Source organism: Idiotropiscis lumnitzeri, unplaced genomic scaffold (genome assembly GCF_059441095.1).
Source record: "Idiotropiscis lumnitzeri isolate Australia: NSW breed Sydney's pygmy pipehorse unplaced genomic scaffold, RoL_Ilum_1.0 HiC_scaffold_163, whole genome shotgun sequence".
Classification (NCBI taxonomy): Eukaryota; Metazoa; Chordata; class Actinopteri; order Syngnathiformes; family Syngnathidae; genus Idiotropiscis; species Idiotropiscis lumnitzeri.
Genome location: NW_028283701.1, coordinates 390216 through 406295, shown reverse-complemented (window position 1 = coordinate 406295; position 16080 = coordinate 390216).

Below are 16080 nucleotides of genomic sequence, written 5' to 3'. Positions count from 1 at the left end.
TCAATAATAAGAAGACAAAATGAACCTAATACAAATAAATGAATGCTTAATAACGCCCCTGCACATGCTCCTAAAAATCCAAACCTTCACCTGTAAATAAAACGTCCCGACCTGAAGACATCTTAATGTTATTATTTTGTTATACACACAGCGCCGCCAAGTGGAATCAAAAATTTGTTTTTATTTTAATTTTCACGTACTGCACGGTGCCCTTTTGACGAATCCGACTGAAAATTAGTCAGAAAAGACTCAAGACAATGATCTTACTCTGTGCCGAATTTTGTGACGTTTTGGCAAAAGGCGTGGCTATTACGGTGCTGAAAAATCCGATTGTACTTTGTGGCAACAAAAGCTCCGGCAACATGACTCAGATGATCCTATCTTCTCGAAGTTGTACACATTTGAGGATACTTCAGCCCTGAAGACATCTACCAACTTATTTTTCATCGTAGTAGTAGCGCCACCAACTGGTAAAAGCTAATACAAGTTATTTTCTTGGATGTTTTTCTCCGTGCAACTCAACAAGGTCGCCCTCATATATGCTCGGATGACTGTTTCGGCCATGAGGATGTCACAATACGAAATTCATCCTTTTTCGTGAAAAGTTGTGGGAGTGGCATTGCACTGTTCGGCAATAAAACAACGCTGATTATGAGGTTCTAAATATGAACGACAACTCGTGAAACTTTACACACACATCAGGCAGAGCAAATTTATCAATATTTTATACGTTAGTTGTGCAGCTTTTTTGAAATGGCTCGCCATGGCCCTCGAGAAAAGTTAAAAAAAAGAATAGAATAGAAATAGAAATCCCTTTATTGTCATTGTACTCAAGTGTGCAACGAGATTAGAGGGCTCCCCTCTCCAGTGCAATACAACAATAATACAGACAATATATAAATTAGATAAATAAATACGACAGTGCAATGGAATTCAGTACTGAATAGGGCATATAGAAACACATCACAATGCTGTTTTGCAAGGTTAGGGTGGTCTCGTGTGTGTGTGAGAGTTCAGTATGGAGATGGCTCTCGGAAAGAAACTGTTTCTCAGTCTATTGGTCCTTGATTTGATGCATCTGTAGCGCCTGCCAGAGGGCAACAGGTCGAACAGGTGTGAGTTTGGGTGGGTATTGTCTTTGACGATGTTGAGAGCCCTTCTGAGGCACCGGGCGGTGTAGATGTCCGACAGCGAGGGGAGAGGGCAGCCAATAATCCTTTGCGCTGTTTTGACTGTCCTCTGGAGCCTCACTCTGTCCGCCTCAGTGCAGCCGCTGTACCAGGTGGAGACACAGTACGTCAGCAGGCTCTCGATGGACGAGTGGTAGAAGGCCAGCAGCAGCTTCCTGTCCAGGTTGAATTTCCTGAGGACTCTCAGGAAGTGCAGACGTTGGCGGACCTTCTTTACCACTGCTGTGGTGTTGTGACTCCAAGAAAGGTCATCGGAGATCTGTACTCCCAGGAACTTGAACGTGTGGACCCTCTCCACACACACGCCTTCGATGCAGAGGGGGGGCGGCAGCGTCTTGTTCCTCCTGAAGTCGACGACAATCTCCTTTGTTTTAGCAGAGTTAAGGTGCAGTCTGTTGTCCTTGCACCAAGTTGTCAGTCTCCCTACCTCCTCTCTGTAGGCTGTCTCGTCACCTTCCGAGATCAGACCGACCACTGTCGTGTCGTCAGCAAACTTGACGATGGTGTTGTTGCCGTGGGCCGGGCTGCAGTCGTAGGTGTAGAGGGCGTACAGGAGAGGGCTCAGCACGCATCCTTGGGGGGAACCGGTGCTCAGCATGAGGGTGGAGGACGTGTAGGGGCCGAGCAACACAGTCTGGGGTCTGTTGGTCAGAAAGTCCTTAATCCAGATGCGTGTGAGGGCAGGGAGGCCGAGAGTGTCCAGTTTGGCGACGAGGATGTCTGGGATGATCGTGTTGAATGCCGAGCTGTAGTCCACAAAGAGCATCCTTGCATAGCTCCGCTGTTGTTCCAGGTGGTCCAGCACAACATGCAGAGCAGCCCTGGTTGAGTGTTTCACCTCGCTTTTTGTAAATTTTATGGAGTACAGTGAACCCTCGGTTATCGCGGTTAATGGGGACCGAGACCACCCGCGAAAACTGAAAATCCGCGAAGTAGCGGCGCACCTTCAAAAATGCTTAAAAAAAAAATACAATATATATAATAAATATATAAATATATATATATATATATATATATATATATATATATATATATACGGGGAGAGAGAGAGTGAAATTCATGTTATAACAAAAAAAACAAATTATTATTAAAACGTATTATTTTTTTATTCCCCAGCCATTCTTTTTGTATTTATTTAATTACTCAGACTTTTACCTGCTGGTACACCGTCTGGTGTGCCCTGTGAAATGAAAGGTGCCATTCTTTATTTATTTATTTATTTATTCATTTATTCATTCATAACTGACAGCTTCGCGCTCCGCTCGTGCCCGGGCGGAAGAGGTGCTCCAATTCGGCTTAACTGTGACACACGCCCACCCTCCTCCCCCGGAGCTTCCATTCGGTTAAACTTAGGGGCCGCTTGGCACCGCCCGTGCCCGGGGAAGGTGCTCCTCTTCGGCTTACTGTGTCGCGAGCATGCCCTCCTCCTCCGGAGCTTCCATTCGGTTAAACTTAGGGGCCGCTTGGAACCGCCCGTGCCCGGGGAAGGTGCTCCTCTTCGGCTTACTGTGACGCGAGCATGCCCTCCTCCTCCGGAGCTTCCATTCGGTTAAACTTAGGGGCCGCTTGGCACCGCCCGCGCCCGGGGAAGGTGCTCCTCTACGGCTTAACTGCCACGCACGCCGGCCGGAGCTCTGGTACGGTCCGAACCGCGCGAAACGTCGCCACCGATCGTGTCCGGGGGAACGTGCTCTTCTTCGTCCACTCTTCTCTTCGCCCACGCTCTTCTTCGGCGCACGCCGACCGTCTAACCGCTCCAGCGCCCCGTCGTGCCGCTCGGCGAAACTACAATGCCCCCGAATATTTTTTATACCCGCGAAGCACTGAACCCGCGAAAGGTGAACCGCGAAGTAGCGAGGGTTCACTGTATGTATAAGACCAAGACCTACAAAAAAGTCTCTTGGAGCAATGAGCTAGGTTTTACAGGAAGTCGGCCATTTTGAATTTATTAAAAGGGGGCGGGTCACCACAATGGACTTTGTGTAGAAATTATTATTGGGGCCCGAGCAGCGACCGCGGCGAGGTCCCTATTGTTTATGTAGAAATTATTATTAGGGCCCGAGCAGCGACCGCTACGAGGTCCCCATTGTTTTTGTGGAAATTTTTATTATTATTATTATTATTAGGGCCCGAGCAGTGACCGCTGCGAGGTCCCTATTGTTTTTCTAGAAATTGTTATTAGGGCCCGAGCTACGACGGCTGCGAGGTCCCTATTGTTTTTGTAGAAAATATTATTACTTTTATTATTATTATTATTATTATTATTAGGGCCTGAGCAGCGACCGCTGCGAAGTCCCTGTTGTTTTTGTAGAAATTATTATTATTATTATTTTTCCGATTGTACGATTGCATTTTTGACCCCCGAAACATGCACAAAAACTCACCAAACTTGGCAGTCTCATCGGGCATGGCGAGAAATTTGATATTTTAACGTCTAATATGAACAGGAAGTGAGTTATGAATTTTTGAAAGTCCGACTTTTGCCCTTTTTTGCATGTTTACAGGGGTCATTCTTTTGCACCCTGATCCTAAAGGCTTCATCTGATTGCCTTAAAATTCTGTCTGTAGCATCTTAAGACCTGGGACAAACACTGGGGCTAAAATCTTTTGTTTCCGAAATACTATATGACGGGGGCGGGGCTTCAAAGTTTTCACTTAAGATTTCCTTCGCCGCAATGGACAAAATGCTTAATAACTCTCCTGCACATGCTGCTAAAAATCCAAAACTTCACATATACATAAAGAGTCGGTACCTGAAGACATCTATATGTTTATATTCTGTTATACACCTTGCGCCAATCAATATCATTTTTTACATTTTGACGTACTGCACGGTGCCCTTTTAACGAATCCGATTGAAAATTGGCTAGAAAAGACTCAAGACATTGATCTTACTCTATCCCTATTTTTGTGACTTTCCTTCGAAGGGCGTGGCTATTGCGGTGCCGCACAGTCTGATTATTCTCCGTGGCAACAAAAGTTCCTGCAAAATGATTCAGATGATCCATCTTCTCGAAATTTTTCACATTTGAGGATATTCAGGCCCTGAAGACGGCTGCCAACTTATTTTTGATCGCAGTGGTAGCGCCACCAACTGGTTAAAACAAATACAAATTATTTTCGTTGATGTTTTTCTCCGGGCAGGTTAACAAAATCTACCTTATATTTGCTCGGATGAGTGTTTAGGCCTTGAGGATGTCACAATACGAAAGTCTTTCGCCTTCTTCAGAGTGTCACATGATGGTGTCTTGTGACCCGTCTTTATCAGCTGATGTTCCATGAGGGCGTGACTTACCTGTCACAAGAATGAAGGCAAGTCACGCCCCCCGCTGTCCGTTCACTCCGCCAAGATGCTGCTCCAGGTGGTAGAGAGGATGAAGGCTCCCTTGTCTCTGTTCATGGTTTTTATGCCTCGCTTGCAGATCTCAATGGCCTCTCTGATCCAGCGCTGTTGTTTGTTCTCTTCGGTGCGGATGACCCTGCCCTTCTCCCGGTCCATGATGTGGTTTTCCCTTTTGCAGTGGTCAGTGATTGCTGATTTGTAATGTTCATGTTGTGCTTGTTCTTTTACTGCTATGATTTTTCATTTTTTTGACAGGTAATTCACACCCTCATGGAACATCAGCTGATAAAGACGGGTCTCAAGACACCATCATGCGACACTCTGAAGAAGGCGAAAGACTCGCCGAAACATGTCAGGTAAAAAATTTACCTAAAACATAATTGTCTGCTTTTAATGAATCTGTCAAATATCAATAATAAGAAGACAAAATGAACCTAATACAAATAAATGAATGCTTAATAACTCCCCTGCACATGCTCCTAAAAATCCAAACCTTCACCTGTAAATAAAATGTCCCGACCTGAAGACATCTTAATGTTATTATTTTGTTATACACACAGCGCCGCCAAGTGGAATAAAAAATTTGTTTTTATTTTAATTTTCACGTACTGCACGGTGCCCTTTTGACGAATCCGACTGAAAATTAGTCAGAAAAGACTCAAGACAATGATCTTACTCTCTGCCGAGTTTTGTGACGTTTTGGCAAAAGGCGTGGCTATTACGGTGCTGAAAAGTCCGATTGTACTTTGTGGCAACAAAAGCTCCGGCAACATGACTGAGATGATCCTATCTTCTCGAAGTTGTACACATTTGAGGATACTTCAACCCTGAAGACATCTACCAACTTATTTTTCATCGTAGTAGTAGCGCCACCAACTGGTAAAAGCTAATACAAGTTATTTTCTTGGATGTTTTTCTCCGTGCAACTCAACAAGGTCGCCCTCATATATGCTCGGAGGACTGTTTCGTCCATGAGGATGTCACAATACGAAATTCATCCTTTTTCGTGAAAAGTTGTGGGAGTGGCATTGCACTGTCCGGCAATAAAACAACGCTGATTATGAGGTTCTAAATATGAACGACAACTCGTGAAACTTGACACACACATCAGGCAGAGCAAATTTATCAATATTTTATACGTTAGTTGTGCAGCTTTTTTTAAATGGCTCGCCATGGCCCTCGAGAAATGTTCAAAAAAGCAGCCCTGGTTGAGTGTTTCACCTCGCTTTTTGTAAATTTTATGGAGTACAGTGAACCCTCGGTTGTCGCGGTTAATGGGGACCGAGACCACCCGCGGAAACTGAAAATCCGCGAAGTAGCGGCGCACCTTCAAAAATGCTTAAAAAAAAATACAATATATATAATGAATATATATATATATAGATATATATATAGATATATATATATATATATACAGAGAGAGAGAGAGAGTGAAATTCATGTTATAACAAAAAAAACAAATTATTATTAAAACGTATTATTTTTTTATTCCCCAGCCATTCTTTTTGTATTTATTTAATTACTCCGACTATTACCTGCTGGTACGCCGTCCGGTGTGCCCTGTGAAATGAAAGGTGGCATTCTTTATTTATTTATTTATTTATTCATTTATTCATTCATAACTGACAGCTTCGCGCTCCGTTCGTGCCCGGGCGGAAGAGGTGTTCCAATTCGGCTTAACTGTGACACACGCCCGCCCTCCTCCCCCGGAGCTTCCATTCGGTTAAACTTAGGGGCCGCTTGGCACCGCCCGTGCCCGGGGAAGGTGCTCCTCTTCGGCTTACTGTGACGCGAGCATGCCCGCCTCCTCCGGAGCTTCCATTCGGTTAAACTTAGGGGCCGCTTGGAACCGCCCGTGCCCGGCGAAGGTGCTCCTCTTCGGCTTACTGTGACGCGAGCATGCCCTCCTCCTCCGGAGCTTCCATTTGGTTAAACTTAGGGGCCGCTTGGAACCGCCCGTGCCCGGGGAAGGTGCTCCTCTTCGGCTTACTGTGACGCGAGCATGCCCTCCTCCTCCGGAGCTTCCATTCGGTTAAACTTAGGGGCCGCTTGGCACCGCCCGTGCCCGGGGAAGGTGCTCCTCTACGGCTTAACTGCCACGCACGCCGGCCGGAGCTCTTGTACGGTCCGAACCGCGCGAAACGTCGCCACCGATCGTGTCCGGGGGAACGTGCTCTTCTTCGTCCACTCTCCTCTTCGCCCACGCTCTTCTTCGGCGCACGCCGGCCGTCTAACCGCTCCAGCGCCCGTCGTGCCGCTCGGCGAAACTACAATGCCCCCAAATATTTTTTATACCCGCGAAGCACTGAACCCGCGAAAGGTGAACCGCGAAGTAGCGAGGGTTCACTGTATGTATAAGACCAAGACCTACAAAAAAAGTCTCTTGGAGAAATGAGCTAGGTTTTACAGGAAGTCGGCCATTTTGAATTTACTTAAAAGGGGCGGGTCACCACAATGGACTTTGTGTAGAAATTATTATTGGGGCCCGAGCAGCGACCGCGGCGAGGTCCCTATTGTTTATGTAGAAATTATTATTAGGGCCCGAGCAGCGACCGCTACGAGGTCCCCATTGTTTTTGTGGAAATTATTATTATTATTATTATTATTAGGGCCCGAGCAGTGACCGCTGCGAGGTCCCTATTGTTTTTCTAGAAATTGTTATTAGGGCCCGAGCTGCGACGGCTGCGAGGTCCCTATTGTTTTTGTAGAAAATATTAATACTTTTATTATTATTATTATTATTAGGGCCTGAACAGCGACCGCTGCGAAGTCCCTGTTGTTTTTGTAGAAATTATTATTATTATTATTTTTCCGATTGTTCGATTGCATTTTTGACCCCCGAAACATGCACAAAAATTCACCAAACTTGGCAGTCTCATCGGGCATGGCGAAAAATTTGATATTTTAACGTCTAATATGAACAGGAAGTGAGTTATGAATTTTTGAAAGTCCGACTTTTGCCCTTTTTTGCATGTTTACAGGGGTCATTCTTTTGCACCCTGATCCTAAAGGCTTCATCTGATTGCCTTAAAATTCTGTCTGTAGCATCTTAAGACCTGGGACAAACACTGGGGCTAAAATTTTTTGTTTCCGCAATACTATATGACGGGGGCGGGGCTTCGAAGTTTTCACTTAAGATTTCCTTCGCCGCAATGGACAAAATGCTTAATAACTCTCTTGCACATGCTGCTAAAAATCCAAAACTTCACATGTACATCAAGAGTCGGTACCTGAAGACATCTATATGTTTATATTCTGTTATACACCTTGCGCCAATCAATATCATTTTTTACATTTTGACGTCCTGCACGGTGCCCTTTTAACGAATCCGATTGAAAATTGGCTAGAAAAGACTCAAGACATTGATCTTACTCTATCCCTATTTTTGTGACTTTCCTTCGAAGGGCGTGGCTATTACGGTGCCGCAGAGTCTGATTATTCTCCGTGGCAACAAAAGTTCCTGCAAAATGATTCAGATGATCCATCTTCTCGAAATTTTTCACATTTGAGGATATTCAGGCCCTGAAGACGGCTGCCAACTTATTTTTGATCGGATGAGTGTTTAGGCCTTGAGGATGTCACAATACAAAAGTCTTTCGCCTTCTTCAGAGTGTCACATGATGGTGTCTTGTGGCCCGTCTTTATCAGCTGATGTTCCATGAGGGCGTGACTTACCTGTCACAAGAATGAAGGCAAGTCACGCCCCCCGCTGTCCGTTCACTCCGCCAAGATGCTGCTCCAGGTGGTAGAGAGGATGAAGGCTCCCTTGTCTCTGTTCATGGTTTTTATGCCTCGCTTGCAGATCTCAATGGCCTCTCTGATCCAGCGCTGTTGTTTGTTCTCTTCGGTGCGGATGACCCTGCCCTTCTCCCGGTCCATGATGTGGTTTTCCCTTTTGCAGTGGTCAGTGATTGCTGATTTGTAATGTTCATGTTGTGCTTGTTCTTTTACTGCTCTGATTTTTCATTTTTTTGACAGGTAAGTCACACCCTCATGGAACATCAGCTGATAAAGACGGGTCTCAAGACACCATCATGCGACACTCTGAAGAAGGCGAAAGACTCGCCGAAACATGTCAGGTAAAAAATTAACCTAAAACATAATTGTCTGCTTTTAATGAATCAGTCAAATATCAATAATAAGAAGACAAAATGAACCTAATACAAATAAATGAATGCTTAATAACGCCCCTGCACATGCTCCTAAAAATCCAAACCTTCACCTGTAAATAAAACGTCCCGACCTGAAGACATCTTAATGTTATTATTTTGTTATACACACAGCGCCGCCAAGTGGAATCAAAAATTTGTTTTTATTTTAATTTTCACGTACTGCACGGTGCCCTTTTGACGAATCCGACTGAAAATTAGTCAGAAAAGACTCAAGACAATGATCTTACTCTGTGCCGAATTTTGTGACGTTTTGGCAAAAGGCGTGGCTATTACGGTGCTGAAAAATCCGATTGTACTTTGTGGCAACAAAAGCTCCGGCAACATGACTCAGATGATCCTATCTTCTCGAAGTTGTACACATTTGAGGATACTTCAGCCCTGAAGACATCTACCAACTTATTTTTCATCGTAGTAGTAGCGCCACCAACTGGTAAAAGCTAATACAAGTTATTTTCTTGGATGTTTTTCTCCGTGCAACTCAACAAGGTCGCCCTCATATATGCTCGGATGACTGTTTCGGCCATGAGGATGTCACAATACGAAATTCATCCTTTTTCGTGAAAAGTTGTGGGAGTGGCATTGCACTGTTCGGCAATAAAACAACGCTGATTATGAGGTTCTAAATATGAACGACAACTCGTGAAACTTTACACACACATCAGGCAGAGCAAATTTATCAATATTTTATACGTTAGTTGTGCAGCTTTTTTGAAATGGCTCGCCATGGCCCTCGAGAAAAGTTAAAAAAAGAATAGAATAGAAATAGAAATCCCTTTATTGTCATTGTACTCAAGTGTGCAACGAGATTAGAGGGCTCCCCTCTCCAGTGCAATACAACAATAATACAGACAATATATAAATTAGATAAATAAATACGACAGTGCAATGGAATTCAGTACTGAATAGGGCATATAGAAACACATCACAATGCTGTTTTGCAAGGTTAGGGTGGTCTCGTGTGTGTGTGTGTGTGAGAGTTCAGTATGGAGATGGCTCTCGGAAAGAAACTGTTTCTCAGTCTATTGGTCCTTGATTTGATGCATCTGTAGCGCCTGCCAGAGGGCAACAGGTCGAACAGGTGTGAGTTTGGGTGGGTATTGTCTTTGACGATGTTGAGAGCCCTTCTGAGGCACCGGGCGGTGTAGATGTCCGACAGCGAGGGGAGAGGGCAGCCAATAATCCTTTGCGCTGTTTTGACTGTCCTCTGGAGCCTCACTCTGTCCGCCTCAGTGCAGCCGCTGTACCAGGTGGAGACACAGTACGTCAGCAGGCTCTCGATGGACGAGTGGTAGAAGGCCAGCAGCAGCTTCCTGTCCAGGTTGAATTTCCTGAGGACTCTCAGGAAGTGCAGACGTTGGCGGACCTTCTTTACCACTGCTGTGGTGTTGTGACTCCAAGAAAGGTCATCGGAGATCTGTACTCCCAGGAACTTGAACGTGTGGACCCTCTCCACACACACGCCTTCGATGCAGAGGGGGGGCGGCAGCGTCTTGTTCCTCCTGAAGTCGACGACAATCTCCTTTGTTTTAGCAGAGTTAAGGTGCAGTCTGTTGTCCTTGCACCAAGTTGTCAGTCTCCCTACCTCCTCTCTATAGGCTGTCTCGTCACCTTCCGAGATCAGACCGACCACTGTCGTGTCGTCAGCAAACTTGACGATGGTGTTGTTGCCGTGGGCCGGGCTGCAGTCGTAGGTGTAGAGGGCGTACAGGAGAGGGCTCAGCACGCATCCTTGGGGGGAACCGGTGCTCAGCATGAGGGTGGAGGACGTGTAGGGGCCGAGCAACACAGTCTGGGGTCTGTTGGTCAGAAAGTCCTTAATCCAGATGCGTGTGAGGGCAGGGAGGCCGAGAGTGTCCAGTTTGGCGACGAGGATGTCTGGGATGATCGTGTTGAATGCCGAGCTGTAGTCCACAAAGAGCATCCTTGCATAGCTCCGCTGTTGTTCCAGGTGGCCCAGCACAACATGCAGAGCAGCCCTGGTTGAGTGTTTCACCTCGCTTTTTGTAAATTTTATGGAGTACAGTGAACCCTCGGTTATCGCGGTTAATGGGGACCGAGACCACCCGCGAAAACTGAAAATCCGCGAAGTAGCGGCGCACCTTCAAAAATGCTTAAAAAAAAATACAATATATATAATAAATATATAAATATATATATATATATATATATATATATATATATATATATATATATATACGGGGAGAGAGAGAGTGAAATTCATGTTATAACAAAAAAAACAAATTATTATTAAAACGTATTATTTTTTTATTCCCCAGCCATTCTTTTTGTATTTATTTAATTACTCAGACTTTTACCTGCTGGTACGCCGTCTGGTGTGCCCTGTGAAATGAAAGGTGCCATTCTTTATTTATTTATTTATTTATTCATTTATTCATTCATAACTGACAGCTTCGCGCTCCGCTCGTGCCCGGGCGGAAGAGGTGCTCCAATTCGGCTTAACTGTGACACACGCCCACCCTCCTCCCCCGGAGCTTCCATTCGGTTAAACTTAGGGGCCGCTTGGCACCGCCCGTGCCCGGGGAAGGTGCTCCTCTTCGGCTTACTGTGTCGCGAGCATGCCCTCCTCCTCCGGAGCTTCCATTCGGTTAAACTTAGGGGCCGCTTGGAACCGCCCGTGCCCGGGGAAGGTGCTCCTCTTCGGCTTACTGTGACGCGAGCATGCCCTCCTCCTCCGGAGCTTCCATTCGGTTAAACTTAGGGGCCGCTTGGCACCGCCCGTGCCCGGGGAAGGTGCTCCTCTACGGCTTAACTGCCACGCACGCCGGCCGGAGCTCTGGTACGGTCCGAACCGCGCGAAACGTCGCCACCGATCGTGTCCGGGGGAACGTGCTCTTCTTCGTCCACTCTTCTCTTCGCCCACGCTCTTCTTCGGCGCACGCCGGCCGTCTAACCGCTCCAGCGCCCCGTCGTGCCGCTCGGCGAAACTACAATGCCCCCGAATATTTTTTATACCCGCGAAGCACTGAACCCGCGAAAGGTGAACCGCGAAGTAGCGAGGGTTCACTGTATGTATAAGACCAAGACCTACAAAAAAGTCTCTTGGAGCAATGAGCTAGGTTTTACAGGAAGTCGGCCATTTTGAATTTATTAAAAGGGGGCGGGTCACCACAATGGACTTTGTGTAGAAATTATTATTGGGGCCCGAGCCGCGACCGCGGCGAGGTCCCTATTGTTTATGTAGAAATTATTATTAGGGCCCGAGCAGCGACCGCTACGAGGTCCCCATTGTTTTTGTGGAAATTTTTATTATTATTATTATTATTAGGGCCCGAGCAGTGACCGCTGCGAGGTCCCTATTGTTTTTCTAGAAATTGTTATTAGGGCCCGAGCTACGACGGCTGCGAGGTCCCTATTGTTTTTGTAGAAAATATTATTACTTTTATTATTATTATTATTATTATTATTAGGGCCTGAGCAGCGACCGCTGCGAAGTCCCTGTTGTTTTTGTAGAAATTATTATTATTATTATTTTTCCGATTGTACGATTGCATTTTTGACCCCCGAAACATGCACAAAAACTCACCAAACTTGGCAGTCTCATCGGGCATGGCGAGAAATTTGATATTTTAACGTCTAATATGAACAGGAAGTGAGTTATGAATTTTTGAAAGTCCGACTTTTGCCCTTTTTTGCATGTTTACAGGGGTCATTCTTTTGCACCCTGATCCTAAAGGCTTCATCTGATTGCCTTAAAATTCTGTCTGTAGCATCTTAAGACCTGGGACAAACACTGGGGCTAAAATCTTTTGTTTCCGAAATACTATATGACGGGGGCGGGGCTTCAAAGTTTTCACTTAAGATTTCCTTCGCCGCAATGGACAAAATGCTTAATAACTCTCCTGCACATGCTGCTAAAAATCCAAAACTTCACATATACATAAAGAGTCGGTACCTGAAGACATCTATATGTTTATATTCTGTTATACACCTTGCGCCAATCAATATAATTTTTTACATTTTGACGTACTGCACGGTGCCCTTTTAACGAATCCGATTGAAAATTGGCTAGAAAAGACTCAAGACATTGATCTTACTCTATCCCTATTTTTGTGACTTTCCTTCGAAGGGCGTGGCTATTGCGGTGCCGCAGAGTCTGATTATTCTCCGTGGCAACAAAAGTTCCTGCAAAATGATTCAGATGATCCATCTTCTCGAAATTTTTCACATTTGAGGATATTCAGGCCCTGAAGACGGCTGCCAACTTATTTTTGATCGCAGTGGTAGCGCCACCAACTGGTTAAAACAAATACAAATTATTTTCGTTGATGTTTTTCTCCGGGCAGGTTAACAAAATCTACCTTATATTTGCTCGGATGAGTGTTTAGGCCTTGAGGATGTCACAATACGAAAGTCTTTCGCCTTCTTCAGAGTGTCACATGATGGTGTCTTGTGACCCGTCTTTATCAGCTGATGTTCCATGAGGGCGTGACTTACCTGTCACAAGAATGAAGGCAAGTCACGCCCCCCGCTGTCCGTTCACTCCGCCAAGATGCTGCTCCAGGTGGTAGAGAGGATGAAGGCTCCCTTGTCTCTGTTCATGGTTTTTATGCCTCGCTTGCAGATCTCAATGGCCTCTCTGATCCAGCGCTGTTGTTTGTTCTCTTCGGTGCGGATGACCCTGCCCTTCTCCCGGTCCATGTTCCCTTTTGCAGTGGTCAGTGATTGCTGATTTGTAATGTTCATGTTGTGCTTGTTCTTTTACTGCTATGATTTTTCATTTTTTTGACAGGTAATTCACACCCTCATGGAACATCAGCTGATAAAGACGGGTCTCAAGACACCATCATGCGACACTCTGAAGAAGGCGAAAGACTCGCCGAAACATGTCAGGTAAAAAATTTACCTAAAACATAATTGTCTGCTTTTAATGAATCTGTCAAATATCAATAATAAGAAGACAAAATGAACCTAATACAAATAAATGAATGCTTAATAACTCCCCTGCACATGCTCCTAAAAATCCAAACCTTCACCTGTAAATAAAATGTCCCGACCTGAAGACATCTTAATGTTATTATTTTGTTATACACACAGCGCCGCCAAGTGGAATAAAAAATTTGTTTTTATTTTAATTTTCACGTACTGCACGGTGCCCTTTTGACGAATCCGACTGAAAATTAGTCAGAAAAGACTCAAGACAATGATCTTACTCTCTGCCGAGTTTTGTGACGTTTTGGCAAAAGGCGTGGCTATTACGGTGCTGAAAAGTCCGATTGTACTTTGTGGCAACAAAAGCTCCGGCAACATGACTGAGATGATCCTATCTTCTCGAAGTTGTACGCATTTGAGGATACTTCAACCCTGAAGACATCTACCAACTTATTTTTCATCGTAGTAGTAGCGCCATCAACTGGTAAAAGCTAATACAAGTTATTTTCTTGGATGTTTTTCTCCGTGCAACTCAACAAGGTCGCCCTCATATATGCTCGGAGGACTGTTTCGTCCATGAGGATGTCACAATACGAAATTCATCCTTTTTCGTGAAAAGTTGTGGGAGTGGCATTGCACTGTCCGGCAATAAAACAACGCTGATTATGAGGTTCTAAATATGAACGACAACTCGTGAAACTTGACACACACATCAGGCAGAGCAAATTTATCAATATTTTATACGTTAGTTGTGCAGCTTTTTTTAAATGGCTCGCCATGGCCCTCGAGAAATGTTCAAAAAAGCAGCCCTGGTTGAGTGTTTCACCTCGCTTTTTGTAAATTTTATGGAGTACAGTGAACCCTCGGTTGTCGCGGTTAATGGGGACCGAGACCACCCGCGGAAACTGAAAATCCGCGAAGTAGCGGCGCACCTTCAAAAATGCTTAAAAAAAAATACAATATATATAATAAATATATATATATATAGATATATATATAGATATATATTGATATATATATATATATACAGAGAGAGAGAGAGAGTGAAATTCATGTTATAACAAAAAAAACAAATTATTATTAAAACGTATTATTTTTTTATTCCCCAGCCATTCTTTTTGTATTTATTTAATTACTCCGACTATTACCTGCTGGTACGCCGTCCGGTGTGCCCTGTGAAATGAAAGGTGGCATTCTTTATTTATTTATTTATTTATTCATTTATTCATTCATAACTGACAGCTTCGCGCTCCGTTCGTGCCCGGGCGGAAGAGGTGTTCCAATTCGGCTTAACTGTGACACACGCCCGCACTCCTCCCCCGGAGCTTCCATTCGGTTAAACTTAGGGGCCGCTTGGCACCGCCCGTGCCCGGGGAAGGTGCTCCTCTTCGGCTTACTGTGACGCGAGCATGCCCGCCTCCTCCGGAGCTTCCATTCGGTTAAACTTAGGGGCCGCTTGGAACCGCCCGTGCCCGGCGAAGGTGCTCCTCTTCGGCTTACTGTGACGCGAGCATGCCCTCCTCCTCCGGAGCTTCCATTCGGTTAAACTTAGGGGCCGCTTGGCACCGCCCGTGCCCGGGGAAGGTGCTCCTCTACGGCTTAACTGCCACGCACGCCGGCCGGAGCTCTGGTACGGTCCGAACCGCGCGAAACGTCGCCACCGATCGTGTCCGGGGGAACGTGCTCTTCTTCGTCCACTCTCCTCTTCGCCCACGCTCTTTTTCGGCGCACGCCGGCCGTCTAACCGCTCCAGCGCCCGTCGTGCCGCTCGGCGAAACTACAATGCCCCCGAATATTTTTTATACCCGCGAAGCACTGAACCCGCGAAAGGTGAACCGCGAAGTAGCGAGGGTTCACTGTATGTATAAGACCAAGACCTACAAAAAAGTCTCTTGGAGCAATGAGCTAGGTTTTACAGGAAGTCGGCCATTTTGAATTTACTTAAAAGGGGCGGGTCACCACAATGGACTTTGTGTAGAAATTATTATTGGGGCCCGAGCAGCGACCGCGGCGAGGTCCCTATTGTTTATGTAGAAATTATTATTAGGGCCCGAGCAGCGACCGCTACGAGGTCCCCATTGTTTTTGTGGAAATTATTATTATTATTATTATTAGGGCCCGAGCAGTGACCGCTGCGAGGTCCCTATTGTTTTTCTAGAAATTGTTATTAGGGCCCGAGCTGCGACGGCTGCCACATTGTTTGCCCTGGTTGTTTCAGTTAATAAATTCCCTTCACGTTACTGACCTCTCTGCCTCCTCGCCTTTTGGGTCCACCTCCTCCTCGCCGACCGGCGAGTCCTGACAGAATGACCCGACCAAAGAAGGACCCAGCGAGAGGCTCACGGCGGCGTCATGGATATTCAGGCCCTGAAGACGGCTGCCAACTTATTTTTGATCGCAGTGGTAGCGCCACCAACTGGTTAAAACAAATACAAATTATTTTCGTTGATGTTTTTCTCCGGGCAGGTTCACAAAATCTACCTTA